At 43.3% G+C, this 15,282-nt stretch overlaps 1 protein-coding gene across 3 annotated transcripts in view; it reads right to left on the minus strand.

Moving 5' to 3' along the window:
- Positions 1-15,282, minus strand: part of LOC117603351 (uncharacterized) — a 118,610-nt gene that overhangs the window by 72,401 nt on the left and 30,927 nt on the right. The gene's annotated exons all lie outside the window — the stretch shown is intronic.

Raw genomic sequence — 15,282 nt, forward strand, 5'->3', positions numbered from 1 at the left:
AATGTAATCGATCATCGAACCGATAAGACCGAAGAACGTGTTTGATTTATTCATTAAACTTCGTTTTTTCCTCAAAAAAAAAGAATCAAGTTGATTCGTTCGAAAATATAAAAAATTAGCTAAATCATATAATCTGATTCTATTAAAAAATTCCATTACATTCGGTTGATTAATTCATCTAATTAGATTATATAATTGTAACGAATCAGCTCAAACTTACTCAAACCTGTTTGCAGATTAAAGATCTTTCAATAAATATCTTTGCAAATTATACACAAGATATTTTGATGTGTATTAATTTCATTTGCCGCCTAATTGAACGCCTGTTTATCTATTAAGGCACTTTTCCAAAGCTTGATGTACACCAATTTATTAATAATCAAACCTGTACCAACTTAACACCAATCACCATTGTTCCTCTATTAATTAAAATCATTTAACAGTTTATAAAAATTTCAAAGAAATCGATGCAGACTAAAGGGTCATTCACCTCTTCAGGGTAAAGAACACCAAGTTCACAGTTGCTACAGTCTTCGAAAGGTTCGTTCAAGCTTCTTCTTGAAAAGAGGCTGAATCGAATGCGGCCCAACAACCGGCACCTCGGTCCCTGTGCCATTATCACAACTCGTTACCAACACGCTCGCAGAGAGCTGGGGTATCCAGGTTTCTACGCTGCTGGAAGGATTCATGGGGCAAACGTTGACACGAATGACGACTCGTACGACGGTCACGTGGGCAGGACACAATGCAGGGTGCGGCCTCACCTCTGACACGTCGAGGTCCCGACCTATTCCCGTGTACACGGGCCAAGGTGTACCATTGTGTGGGGGGCTCAACGTGGTGCCCAACCCACGTGAAACGCCAACACGCGACGAAGCTCTAAGCTGAGCCTCCTTGGAATTTCACCGCTCCAGGAATACGACGACGGCCAACTCTAAAACCTTTGCTACGTGGCACCGAGATACCGGCTCCCTCACCGTTCTAACAGGATTCGACGAAACGGAAGAATCGGACACTTCTGTAGAGAATGTTCGACCGAATGTGGGTGGAAGTGGAGGTTGTACAGGGCGGGGGATGGAAGTCGGGCTTGGACTTAACTGATTTCTATCCGACAGACTTGCATTCGTTCAACTATGCAGATGCAGAGTTAATATACCGTGCAAAATGTCAAACGCAATTAATTATAATTATTGCAATAAAACATGAGAAAATTAATCTGAACTTTCGAGATTCTTATTATACCGATGGAATCTGTATTAATAACCGGTTACTTTTAAGTGCACTGTTTGAGATCAACAGTGTCTTATCTTGTCTCTTATGATTCTTAATAAATTGATGAAGTTTGTGCTGATAAGAAAGCGCTTTTGAGCTGTCTGTATAAGATCATATTGGTGATAAAATGGATCTTGATTAAATGGAATGGAGATCACGTGTACGAGTCACGTTCGAAGTTACTGTGTGGGATGAGTTTAACCCGAGGAAAATGAAATATTTTATACGAAGACTGATCGAATGCCGGGAGGAATTTGATGCGCGGAAGAAACGCAGCTAAGCCCTCGGAAAGAATGAAATTTATTCCCGCAACAGCGGGCAAGAGTACTCTGCCGATTGCCATCGCGAACGTGTCCACTTGAACATCCTCGTCCTAACGGATTATTACGGGACGTATTACCGCGAGGCTTCCGTAGGAAAGGGGTCGTTTGAAAGCCGATTATCTCCGCGATATTCCGCGGCCACGGAGGCTCGCTTGACATCTTTCTTCCCTGTTTCCTCTTCACCTTCACCTCCGCATCTTTCCGCGGAGGTTAATGCGACCGAAAGCGGTGTCCACGCGAGTCGTGGACGCCCACGGCATCCTCATATCTTACCGATGAAGACATTTACGAGGATCCTCGCACGGGGCACCCCACCCACCTCTCCGCCAAGATAGCCACAAAGCCTTCTGATGTCACTGTTCTCCAACCGTTGCCGGTCTTTTCAATTCTTCCTTCTATTCAACGCGATTCCCTCTCTCACGGTTCAACGTAGCATTAGAGACGACGAAACGGAGTTTAGAAGCCGGCTTTACGGCTCATCTGATGAATTTTTATGGCTTTGGGAACCTGTGGTCCGAGGACCCCCTAGGAACTCCTGTGTCTTCACGAAGAAATGTTGTGAACCTATTGTGAAATAAAAATAAATAAAAACTTGCCAACTTCTACTCAGAGTTTTCAAAGTATCAAGACTACAAAGTTGCAACCTACGCGAAAGTTCTTTAACGACAAAGAAAACGGAATTCATGATAAGATAATGCGAAGTGGAAACTCATGTTCTATTCATTCTTTTTATTTTTTTAATAAAGGCAAGAATCGTCAGATATTCCCAATACGAAGGAAAACAGACTGAAATTTACGAAACGTGCTTAGCGGACGTACTTTCACTGGCGGTACAATAAGTAATAAATGCCATGCACATAATGAAACGGATAATGTATCAAACGCTGATCAACCATTCTGACGCAACACACCTTTTTCGGGATTCGTAAAAATATTAATCCACGGCTTTCTAATATGTTAATAACGAAGCGAGCGTCACGACGGTATCAGGCATTACACGATCGAATAATGAACACTTGTTTCAAACGTCGAATTAAAAGACAAACGGTTTTACGAGGCTACGTATACCTATGGCTACCATTGATCCGGCGTCTCGCGATTATGATAATCCTTTACGACTTCACAGTTTTAATTTAATTGGCTATACCCGTGACAGCGACGTCGTTCCTCGATTCAGGCTAATCTAACGCCGAAGACGTTGCAAAATGACTTTGTAATTGAACAACTAAACACCAGTCTTTAAACGTTGGCGTTCATAATTTATTGCTTTCGATTAATATAAATGAGTGAATTTATATCTACCAGGGTGGTAGAGCTTCTGGTGTTGTTATTAAAATATTTCAACTAATCACCTAGTATCTATACGATAACCTATTGTAGGAGAGGGGAAAAAAAGGTGTTTCGTCTCGGGATCGTCTGTCAGACTCGTCTCTGCCCCAGACACCTATCATACCACAATTTGGACTGCATGCCGGGCGACCGCCAGCGAGAACACTGATCCCCGATCATCTCGCCGCCACCTAGCGGTCCCCGGCCCGAACTAAATGCATCCGGGGAGACGGAAACTCTCCTCTCCGCCTACACTATCTAGAATTTTTTGGGGGTGGGCCAAATTCTTAGCCTAGAATCAGGAAACGAGGATTCTCGGTTTTTACCCTGATTTATATCAAGAGTTTGTGAAAAATAGCCTGATGCGAAAAATTTTACAATTAAAAATTTAGAATAGCGAGGGACCTTATTCCGAGCCCTAGCTAGTTACGCCAATGGCTGTAGCAACAAAATTCCCCGCAGATCGGAACAACAGAAGCAAGTTGGAGGAGAGAAACGTGCCGACCGGAACAATGTCGCCAGAATGTATACGCCTCGACCTCGAACCTCTTCGAGATCTCGTTCACACGGCGCAACGTTCATGCTCATGCGGAAGGATTTGCATTTTACAAAAAGGATCGTCGAGTATTCTATCGAGTGGCTCGTGGAATACGTGCGGCTAGAAGCGGGACCTCGTTGGTTCTATGAAGGAGCCTGGACCGAGCCGGCGTGTTCGCCGAACAAGAAAAGCTTGTCTCATCCAGGGTCGGAGTCGTTACTTATTTACGCAGGCTGCATTGTCGGGAACAATTGCGTAGGCCAGGCCATTAAATCTTCGACCTTTGTGTAATTACGCTTATGGGTCAGGTGGGCCGACCTTTTGGCGAAGAAGTCGGAAGAAAATGAATTGCCTCAGACCGTTCAGCCATTCTGAATCGCTTTGATTCTAAAAAAGAATCTCCACAAAAGCTCTCGCTTTTATTATCCGACGAATTTGTTTTTGCTTGATGAATCCGATGAATTGGAGATTAATTGTTATTAAAACGCGATTGTTTTGTAATAATGGCATTGAGAAGTTTATCTTTGGATGTTGTATCATAGCGTATGAATAGGAATTATTATTAAGCATCATTATTGTCGTTGTCACCCGGGTCTTTTGACGATGAGAACCGGAGTCTTAAGGAGTTTAAAAGCTTCGCAAATGATCCTGAAGAAACGGAGAGAAAGAGCAGATATTCGAAAGGGCAAAGGGGACGGAATCCGAAGAACCGAGACTTTTCAGACAGACGGAGATACGTGCCTGGCCGTGGATATGCAACGGTGCAGATTAGGCCGTTTCAGGGAACGTGACCGTAGACGTGCGGGCACGTTGCAGCACGTCGCGAAAGTCAGAGGTGACGTGTCACCGAAGGTGACGACGATTCAACGCTGCGTTGTTGTGCAACAACAGCGAAATAGCGGCTGCCGTTGCACGCGAACCAACGGTAACGTTAATGATCCTGATGCGCCTAATGGATTCATTAAGCTCGAAATCTAAAAATACTCAACAGAGACCGCTAGAATTCAAAAATAAAATATTCCGAAGTAGATGAAATCAAACCAAAGGAAGTGAAACCCAAAGACAAAGGACTTCCAGCGACAAATAGGCGTAGTCCAAGATTGAGAACCGCTGATCCGCATAGAATGAACGCAAGGCGGACCGGTTCGGGTCACGGAGGAGGCTTCGATCCTTGCTCGTGTCCTCCTGGAACGAAACCTCCCTCTTCAGCCCTGTTCGCGTGACACGCGCGGTTCGTGCGTGCGCCTCGGTACGGGCCCGGCTTCCTCGAAGATTGAAAAAACGACACGGGACGACACTCCCGAGAGGAGCGTGCATCATCGGGGAAAAATGAAGAAGAAGGTTTCCAGTCGCGACGCAACGATATCGTCGATCGATGTCCTCTTGGATATGTCAGTGCAGCGAGATTTCAACGAGCCGATAGCCGCTCCACTCGTGTCCTGCCTCCTATAAACTGACACGCGGCCAGATCGCGAGAGGACGCCTTGTAAAGCGATATTAAAGGATTAGTGTCTCGCTTCGTAGGGCCTTGAGGAGCTTTCGACCGGTTCCTGGCAGGCTGCCCCGCGATATTGCCCGATCCTACCGAGAAAGATCGATGGTCGCTTATTTTTCGGAACGCGAAGGACCGAGGGAGTGTTCTGAATTCGGTTCGTTCGAGCTGGCGACTGGATTCGATGTGACAGCTTATGAATAGTATACATACTGCTTCAAAACAAGTGGACACGACTTCAATGATGAATTCATTTAGAATAAATAAAATGAGAAAGTTTCTAATGTGATACACCTTGTATTAGAAGTCTGATACTCTAACTTAATTTTAGCACACAAATTACTGGCGATATAAAAAAAGATTCCAAGCAATTTTGTTGATGATTAAGTGCTAGTCTCATAGCTGTATATGAAAAAGAAAGTAGACGATTAATCTTTGTTCAAACAAGGCTCATTTTTTATATCCAGCGTTAATAAACCACCTTTTTAAGTAAAAAAAACAATTCTCATGATATGTGATTAAAATAAATGACTATTTTTGATATAATGTCTATACTAGTCTTTTCAAGAAGCTCGCTATTTATCAAGAATCTCTCGGGTTATTAAATAATTTAGCGATTGCGAAAGGAGAGATGAATTATTTGAAGTAATTTGTATTTAAATTTCTATTTGAAACGCACTTGTCGCTGTAGACAAACTTAATGTTCCAGGTTACTGATCCTAGGTGTACAAATTGACGATTAATCATCCCTTTGAAATGATTTTTAAGCCGAGTGTTGATAGCGGTTAATAGCAATTACGTTAGTTCTTTTTCTAAAGAGAAAACGACCAGTGATTTATTACTCCTCAGCCGTGAAGAGACACTAAAAGCCTCGAGGTTATTTTATTTTGGATTACAACACACGATCTCGAACACATTCATGATCATAGGGTACAATTGATCTAAAGAGTTACTTCAGCAATTTTAACGGAACTCTTTACCGAAGGATCGAAAGGAAGAAATGATTGCAGCATTGAATAAATGCATAAAAATGAAATATTCATATGTCCTCGTACATAATCCACGAATATTTCGGGCACACCCAAAATCTTATTCTGTTACATCATGGTTTCTTTAACCCAGTTGGTGGTCATTCCTTTTTTTCTCTGCTCGGGGAACAGGATGTGACATCACTTTCCACGGTCAGATGGGTTGCGTGAAAGTATAAAATTAATTTCTCATACCTCCCCCTGCACGATGTTGCATAAAATTATTAATAGACTGCTTCTCTAAGGGAATTAATGAAAACTTTCAGGAGCGATTGTTAATTCTCTTCGTCGATCGAAACGTCTCGATTTCCCGAAATAACCATTAGACAAGGGCCGCGGGTATCTAAGACAAGCCGGGTCAATTGATTCCTCCTGGCTGGTCAGCTTTCGTAACGGCGAAGGGATCGGGCATGGCGTGCCAATCAAAATGCCCACGGGGGCGCTTCAGGGCCGATCGTTAAACCGATTTCGAGAGCGTGGAGATCGTTGGCCGGCGGGCAGGTTCGCGTCGAGCCCACGTAGAAGAGCCTCGAGCATCCTGGCAGCCTGTTTCTCTTTCTTTTCGAGCGAGGTCCCGTGACCCCGAAGCGTAGACGCGACCGCCAGGCTTCCAGGTTCAAACCGGTGCCCGTGTGTGCGTGCTGGAACATGCGTGTGGACGCCCCGTAAGGCGATGGAATGCGCCCGTCCCCGGCTCTTCTCGGATGGATGGCTTTGTCTTCGTGATCTGACGGCTCGCTCTGAAACCCACTCGGCTGGCAAACGCGCGCATCGTCCGCCCTGTTCATCCTGGGACCACAGGATCCGCATCGACAGGACACCCCTTTCGCCGTCCTAATCTACCGTAATCGAATTCTTCGGGGATTGTCTTCGTTGTTCACCTGATGAAGATATTCTAGCGAGAGATTCTTAAGGGTACAATTTCAAGCTGGTGGATGATCGTGATTTATTGCAATTAAATTCCTTGGCGCCAGCGATATTAATGTTCCTCAAAATAAATTTTATTTACTGAATTTTTGATAACCATCTTGCAAGCTAAAATAATTTGACCGAGCAAAAATGTCGAAGAATAACGAATGTTATTCGCTGGTAATGATTCCATCCAAATAAACGTTAATCGCGTATCACGCCGGGGTTGAATATTCATAAGCTCGTCCGTCTGAATAATCTTCCGGACGAAATGCCTTAAATCTCGTGGCGTCGTTCACGCGATACATGGAACTCGTTAACCCTGGGTCAATCGTTTCATCTTCGATGGCCTGTTAGAAAGTCGACGACAAAATGCACGGGCATGAATATGCAGCAGAAGCACATAGAATTTCAATGAAACCAGACCTCCGATCGAACGATGCTGGGACAAAGCTGAGACATTGATGTCTCTACCCACGAGGATGACAACGAACGAAAATCCATGCTTTCTATGACCGCAAAACTAATTAATTATGAAGTCAATTAGCATCAGCTTGCTTACATACCTTCAGGAAGCAATAAAGAAACCTGGTCGTTTCGTATTTGAAAAACAGACGAAGGGAAATTAGAAATGTCTTTGAAAAGTTGTTAGTTCCATGAGATATTAAATAATAAATATCGTATTATTTTTCTCAAACTGCTTCCAGACTCTCCAGAGACGTAAATCGCCAACGTTGGTGGTTTAATTATACCGCTATCAATATTCGATTGGTTCGTCATTAATATTCAGTAATTTGTAATGTTAACCCAGACCTTAAGCTCTCCGGACACGTAATTATGATAATGACTGTTCGGATACGGTGTTTTATCAAAATTATTTTACGTGTCGTAAAAATTTTATGTGAATGAGTGAAGTTATACCTGTATTACACAAATCTCGCATAGAAACGCAATTAAAAACGCTGTTACTCCGACATGTTTATTCAAGTTTAATGCAGACTCAGTGAAATTATGATTTTTCGATGAAACATTAATCGGGAAACAGCTATCTAGGAGTCTAATCAAAACATACCGTTTTATTACCTTCGAGGATAAGACAAATGATAATAACGCTATAAATTAAATTTTTATGTTGGACTTTAGCGTATCGAATAAAGAATTTCGAAAAATTAGAAAGTCTGACGAAATTTTCTCCATAGTAATAATTGTTATACACAAAGGGACAAATAAATGACGAAAGCATCCAACAACCCTCGTCATCCAGCTTCAATTTTAACGACATCATCAGCGGATACCGTCATCAATCCGCGTTCTGTCATCGATCCGACCCTGGGTCTCTTTGCAAAACGATCGTTTCGTCTTTTTCATTGGAGAAAAACGGGCCGTGTACAGTTCCCGCAAGAAATTGATTGATTTTCTGCATACAGTGGCGGGCCACGAGGCAGCCCGGCTGTAATTAATGGATTGTTCGCACCTCGCCCACGCTATTTGTCTCTGTTCCTCTCTTTCTGAACCGCTCATCCTACCACGGACAGTTTGCACGGATCGTTCGATAATTAATCACCCGGTGGCGATCACCGGCTGCCAGAGTCCATTAACGAACCGATCGTCTTCGGTTTCCTATTATACGAGCAGTCTTCTTGAAAGCATCGACCGTTCACGGAATCACCTGTGATCTACATATTCGAGCACCAGTCTGTTCTACTTTTGATACTAAAATAGAACTCTCGAGGTAATTTTATTTCGCAACACATCGAATAATGAAAATTCGCGAAGGATCAAATTATTTTCACCCTTGTTTATATTCCCACCGACTGTTTCGGTGGAAAAATCGAGGAACAGGTGTAGAATACTTCGCAATCGTACAAGGCGAAGTCGATCGAAGCCAATAACTCTCACGGATTCCGCAGACAAATTTGTTGGAACGCTCGTGGTAGACGGAATTGACAGCTTCGGCAAAAGGGCAGACGTGTCTCGTTGCTATTCAGTTTCTGAATAGAGTCACGTTGCTGTTTCACGAGCGACACACGCCACGATTTTCGCAATGTTAATCATTGCGCCAGCTTCCATTCCCGAACGAATATGCGCATGCATTATCCACCGATGCCACGTTTCATTCTTTTCCACGACACGTAAGAACGTACAGAACGTCGACGAAAAAAATTGACGAGGACAATTAATTCGAGGCGCGATTTGTAGGGATCCACTCGACATGGTCGTGGCTGGTTCTTGCCGAGAGAGCGATTAACATCCTCGTGGATGAGCCTTGAATAAGTTTGCAACAATACTTTTGCGGCGGAAGCTTCGTTCGTTTGGTCAGATAAAGCGATCCGTTGGTATAAATTAAACCGTTGAGAGTGCAAATTGATCAATTCCATTCTGTGAAGTGGAGAACTAATTACAAGACTGTAATTACCGTGAAATGTCACTGTAATTAATAATATCTGTTTTTTACGATAGGTGTTTGAATTGAAAGTCTCGCGGTTTGACATTATCGCTCATCTATAATCAATAATTTAAAAAAAATAGCCAACGCAATGAATTAATTATCGATCTTTGTAAACACCTGTGCGTAACAAAGTTCCGCGACTGACACTGAGATTAGTTATCAACGTCACTCGAGTAAAGGTTGAATGTTAAATATCGGCACAGATATTACATTAAACATTAAGAGCCAAGGACGAAATTCCAACTTTATATGCCACCCACTATATACACTTTCAGTTAATCTGTACGTCGAACTGCAATTTCCTTGCAAATGCTTATTTCTATTCGACTGGAAATGTCACACACCGGTAATTATTTTAAACGTTTCCGTTCACTCACATCTGTCATTTCTAATACTGTTCCTTTCAGCAATAATATTCCATTGGTGAATGTATTACCGAATAATTCATTACTGAATTCGTTATACGGAATTGATAACCGAGCAGAAATTTATCAAAAATATTGCCAAATCGAAAAATAATCCGAATCGACAGGTATAGAAAGCCTCTTTAGCAAAAGGGTTAATTAACCGATACTCGGCGCGTATTAACACGACAGGAAAAGTACAGAGGGGGATCGATTGGTGAATTTATTACCGAATTCGTTATACGGAATTGATAACCGAGCAGAAATTTATCAAAAATATTGCCAAATCGAAAAATAATCCGAATCGACAGGTATAGAAAGCCTCTTTAGCAAAAGGGTTAATTAACCGATACTCGACGCGTATTAACACGACAGGAAAAGTGCAGAGGGGGATCGATTGGTGAATTTATTACCGAATTCGTTATACGAAATTGATAACCGAGCAGAAATTTATCAAAAATATTACCAAATCGAAAAATAATCCGAATCGACAGGTATAGAAAGCTTCTTTAGCAAAAGGGTTAATTAACCGATACTCGGCGCGTATTAAAACGACAGGAAAAGTGCAGAGGGGGGTCAGAGAGGGGGGTTCGGTTGTTGGTCCCGGTTCGATTCGAGTCGCGTTTATGGTCGTCCGCGGAATAGTAATCAGCCACGACAACGCTTTTACTCATTGTCAGCGGTGGCTTCGTAGAAAAGCGCGTGACTGCCCTGACAAATTGGCCTACTACTCCCAATGGAGGAGGCTCCGCTCCGCGGGATCTACGGCCCTCGATCGCTCAAAGTAATTAATTATCGAGCCGGCCTCTGCCTCCTAGGAGATCGTGCCGATCCTCGGTGTCCGCGAAAGAGAGAGACAAACGGCGTGGGCGAGGTGTGAACGGTCCATTCATTATACAACATCGGCGAGGTCTTGCCTTTCAGCGACTCGTCGATGATGCTCTTTCGTTATTGTCACGCCGGGAACGTCGCTTGTCGTGCCGTGGACAACGATTAACGGCCGAAGGATAAATCGTTCCTTCGAAACCGAAGAAGGACGTGGGTGGTTGCCGTTGATGACCGCGGAGGTCTTAAAAATTGAAGGATGAACAATTGATGGAATTTTTTTTTGCTTGCGAATCCATTGAAGTCAATTTCCAAGTATTTTCAATTGTTTGCTATTTTGCTGAATGAAATCATTCTCTCTAATTATTAATCCTCCTCGTTTAATTCCAAAGCAATTCAAAAAGCTCCTGAATCATCCCGCCCTACATTCGTATCACCCTCTTCAACCTCCTATCAATCCATCGAACTCGTTACAGAGCTCATTAACGAACACCTTCGAATCGTTCGATTCATCGATCGAGGAAGCAGCTTCCTGCACCTGTCGATCGTTCCTGTCGTTCGATTATTCGAAAGAATGCGTTTCCCAAGATCGATGGTCGAGACACACGATTCGACTCGGCCACGATCTCACGGACGTTTTCGGAGGCGTCACGTAGCCGGGTGGCCCTGTGCCAAGAGGCCAGGCTGCCGCTGCACCTGCCAGGTCATTAGGGTACAAACGCCAGGTAGAGATCGACTTGGACGCTGAAGAAGAGGAGGAAGAACGGAGAGGCCGACCTCTCGGGAAGGATCGAGAGGGGAAACAAAAACTAGTGGGTGGAAAAAACAGGGTGCATCTGGGGGGAGGCCGAAGATTGAACGAGGATGTTGCATTAAAAGAAGCTGGGTGTTGGAGAAAAAAGTTCATGGGGAATTTGGGTTTACATTGTCTGATTGAAGATTTTCTTTGATTAATTAGATCATTAGATGATCTAATGTAGAATTTCTTCGAAAAGAAATCGCAAAGTACAAGAATTTGTCCACCAAGAGCGAAATACAGAAGCGTCCGAAGTCGACTAATTTCTCAAAAGGAAGCACGATACAGAGGAACGAAGCAACGACGACAAAACAGCAAGGAATCGCAAAGGGAAGAATAAAAAGGGGTCGAATAAGATGGAAACGGAACCAGGATACGCGGTGGTAGAGCGTGGAAGAAAGAAATAATGCAGGGGAAGAGAATTGCGGTTGGCTAGTGTAGCCGGTGAACACGGTGTAGAAGAGGAAAGAAAGAAGAAGGAGAAAGCCGCATCGAGAGAGGACCAAGAAGGAGGTGCCCGTCACGAACTGCGGGCTAATTGTCCGGGAGATTGCTCCTGCAGCCTGCTGTGCGCTGCTGTTGCTGCTGATGCTGCTGTCTGTCCTGCACGTTGTTTCCTCGACCTCGAGGCAACCTCCGGGCGTCCTTAAGATCTTGATCCTCTCGAAGATCCAATGGATCTTTTCTCGATTCGCGACGCGTATTATTCTTCTACAATGACGGACGATAGAAAATATTTTCGAGAATCTATTTATATTTATTAATTAATTTCCTGCCCGTTGTATTATTCGAATTTAACAAATTACAATTTGATCATTAGCAATGGTAATTAATAATTAGCGGAGAAACTCGATTCATTCCTGTTTGAAATCTATCCAACATGAAAAGCACTCGATTCAATTAGCAATCAATCATATTTAAAACACAATGAAAATTTCTATAATGACTAGTAAAAATCGTCCAGGCATCGCGAATAAATCTGCCCGATTCAATGCGATGATTACGCGTTACGTGATCGTGGCACACAGGAAGACACCACGTGCAATTAACCACGGAGGCACGAAAATGAAGGCAACAATAAAAATGATGTAATAAAACAGAGAAACTGAATCATTAGAAGACGCGAGACGTAATGAGTCTGAGAGGCGAGCCGCGTCGGCAAATAACTTCAAACTTACCGATACCGAGAAGATCTATGCGCTTTCAATTGCCTGCAATTTTATAACGAAATTACGTAACGCGATCGCACAATGCTCGATAGATCGGCGTAATAAATTCGCGATAAAAATCGCGACAGGAGTCGAGCGAAGCGAATCTCGAAACGAGGGAATCCTTTTTCGTTACGCGCTGATTTCCTGTTTCTTCGACTCACGTGAGTCACGTGTCTAACGACAATTCGCAATTTTCAGTTCACCAAAAATGGAAATAATGGCACGAGATTGGAGATCTCTCAATGACAGGCCACGATTTTGAAACTGTGTAGATGTGTCGCTTTAAGGGTGAATACAAATTGTTTCTACGAAAGACTCCTCTAACATAGACGTTGCTCCAAAAGCCACGGGCCCCCATAAATCGTCCGGAACAAAGGGAGAACGATGGAAAGCGAAAGAATGTTTGCCCCGTAACCAACAAGCTAATTATTCTACACGTATTCCCTTCGGCCGTTCGTACATGCAGGTCGGACAGAAGCGAGCTGATCCTAAAGGCTCCGTTAATATTGCCGAAGAAATTTATGCGGCCCGTAGCGAGCTCAACTCCGCCATAAGTTACGTAATTCAGCGCATGGTAGCACGTACATACTAGCCGAAGTAGCGGCGACGATAAATCTTCGAAACGCGGTAACTCACGATGTTTCTCGCCCCGGAGAACCGAGACACACACGAGAGCTTCGTTTCCACCGGAGAAAGGTCGAACGAGGCGAGTCCAGGATGAAAGAAAATAAAAAAGAATCAATCTCCTCGATGATGACGGGCCCTGGTAATCATTCGATCGATGTTCGAAGCGAACGACAAAGTTTAAAGGTTCCTTGCTGAAAGTTTGCACGGCAATTAGAGTGTCTCGGTTGTACGCAACACCTGATGAGTGAATAAATGAAGGAGATAGAGGATGGCTCGATCATTCGTCGAGTTTACGAAACAATTAGAATGTTTCAGAAAGAAGAAGAAGTAAAATCTATTTAATCCGTCTGTAATCTTATCTAAAGGTAAATAAGGAAATTCTTCAGAGCTTGGACGATGATTTTGAGATAAATTAAGGTAAGGAGGGAGAGAAGGAGCTACGGATGGTGTCGTGCGGCAGGAAGGCAACTCTCGCGAGTTAGATCGAAAGACGTCGATCGATCGCACGACGCTGCCAGTGATATAGAGAAATTTCTTGCCGCGGCACGTTTCTCCTTGTTTTACAGAATGACACGACGTTCGAGTCGACCCAGCATCGCTGGTATTAGTTGTGCACTCGTTCTTGCGAGCCTTCTTGCCTTTACCCGGAAATACCGACTACTATTCGTCGCTGTCTAACATCAACGAGTTTTTTTTTTATCATTTAGATCGTGGAAAGAATGTATCTTCTATCATAATTAACAGGTACAAGAGGAAAATTAAATATTTCTTAACCCTTTAACTGCGGGTGTGGTGTTGATACCATTGCAATAAAAATAAAATAAATACAGTTAAAAAAATCTTTTAAAATATCACTTCAGTAAAATAATTTATAATTAGAGCGATCGGCTGTGCTAAAAGTACCTGCGGTTAAAGGGTTAAATCTTGAAACAAAGTTTTTCCAACATGAAAAGCACAGATTATTATTATCATCGTACGATTGAATTGACGAGATGGCTAAAGAGCCTCCAAAGAATCAATCGGCGATAACGAACCGTGACTCGATGTTCGATAAACTTCTAGAAATAATCCCAACTTCTTCAATTATCAGCGACGCGGAGCACGGGAGAACGCCACGTCTACACCGGTTATTTCACGTGCACGATAACGTTGAATCGTGATCGGCTACCGAACAGCGCGGATACAAACACGAGAAGTATCGCGTGTAGAACACGAAACACGCTCGTGTTCGTTGCTAACGCGTAGGACGGCTGCACGTATGTAACATAGGTATCTAACGAAAGTATACGATGCGTGATACGAGCACCGCTTTCCAGCCTTTCCGTCAGTTAAACCGGAATTTCTTCTAAACAAATCAAACGGTTATTTTTTTCTCTTCGACGTAAGTACATGTGCTCCAACTACCGTTGCACGGCCAGGCCGGAATTGGTTTTCGGAAAAGAAACGAACGGACAACGTGGGCGTATGATAGATCTACTTGTTCATTTTTGAATCAAAATTGCATCGTGTTTCCGTAGATAGATTTTGTTTTAAATTAATTTAACATTTGCATATGTATGATCTTTTTTCGCCTGTTTCATGAGTACAGGAAAGCCGTACCTGGGGGCCCCCTTACCGACGGTGCACGAGGAATCCTGAGAAGTTGAGATGTAGGGTAGAAGAGGGGAGAAGTTTTCAAAAGAACCCCCGAAACATGAGGAACATTGCCGAAGTAAAGGGAGAGTACTCCCACCCCTCTAAGGGGTGGAAGTGTAGAAGTCATGGAAGACCTAAAAGAAAATAAAAGATCAGGAAGTTTAAAAGTAGTGGGAGGTAAATTTGGGGTGTAGCAACTGAGCCTAGCAGTGTTAAAGGGTTTTTTAATCCAGAAAGGAATACAGTTGTGGTCATAGAGGGTGGTTTGAGAAGAATTAATTTAACATCTGTGTGCGTGTGATTTGAAGGGTTAAAGAGACACGGACCACGAAGAGAGACACGCGTGGACACGAGTCCTACAGAGAGAAGTACACGTCGGATCATCGAAGGTAAGATGGGTACAGAGCAACATACGCGTAGCAGGAGCTCGAGCCAATGATGGAG

Source organism: Osmia lignaria, chromosome 4 (genome assembly GCF_051020975.1).
Source record: "Osmia lignaria lignaria isolate PbOS001 chromosome 4, iyOsmLign1, whole genome shotgun sequence".
Lineage (NCBI taxonomy): Eukaryota > Metazoa > Arthropoda > Insecta > Hymenoptera > Megachilidae > Osmia > Osmia lignaria.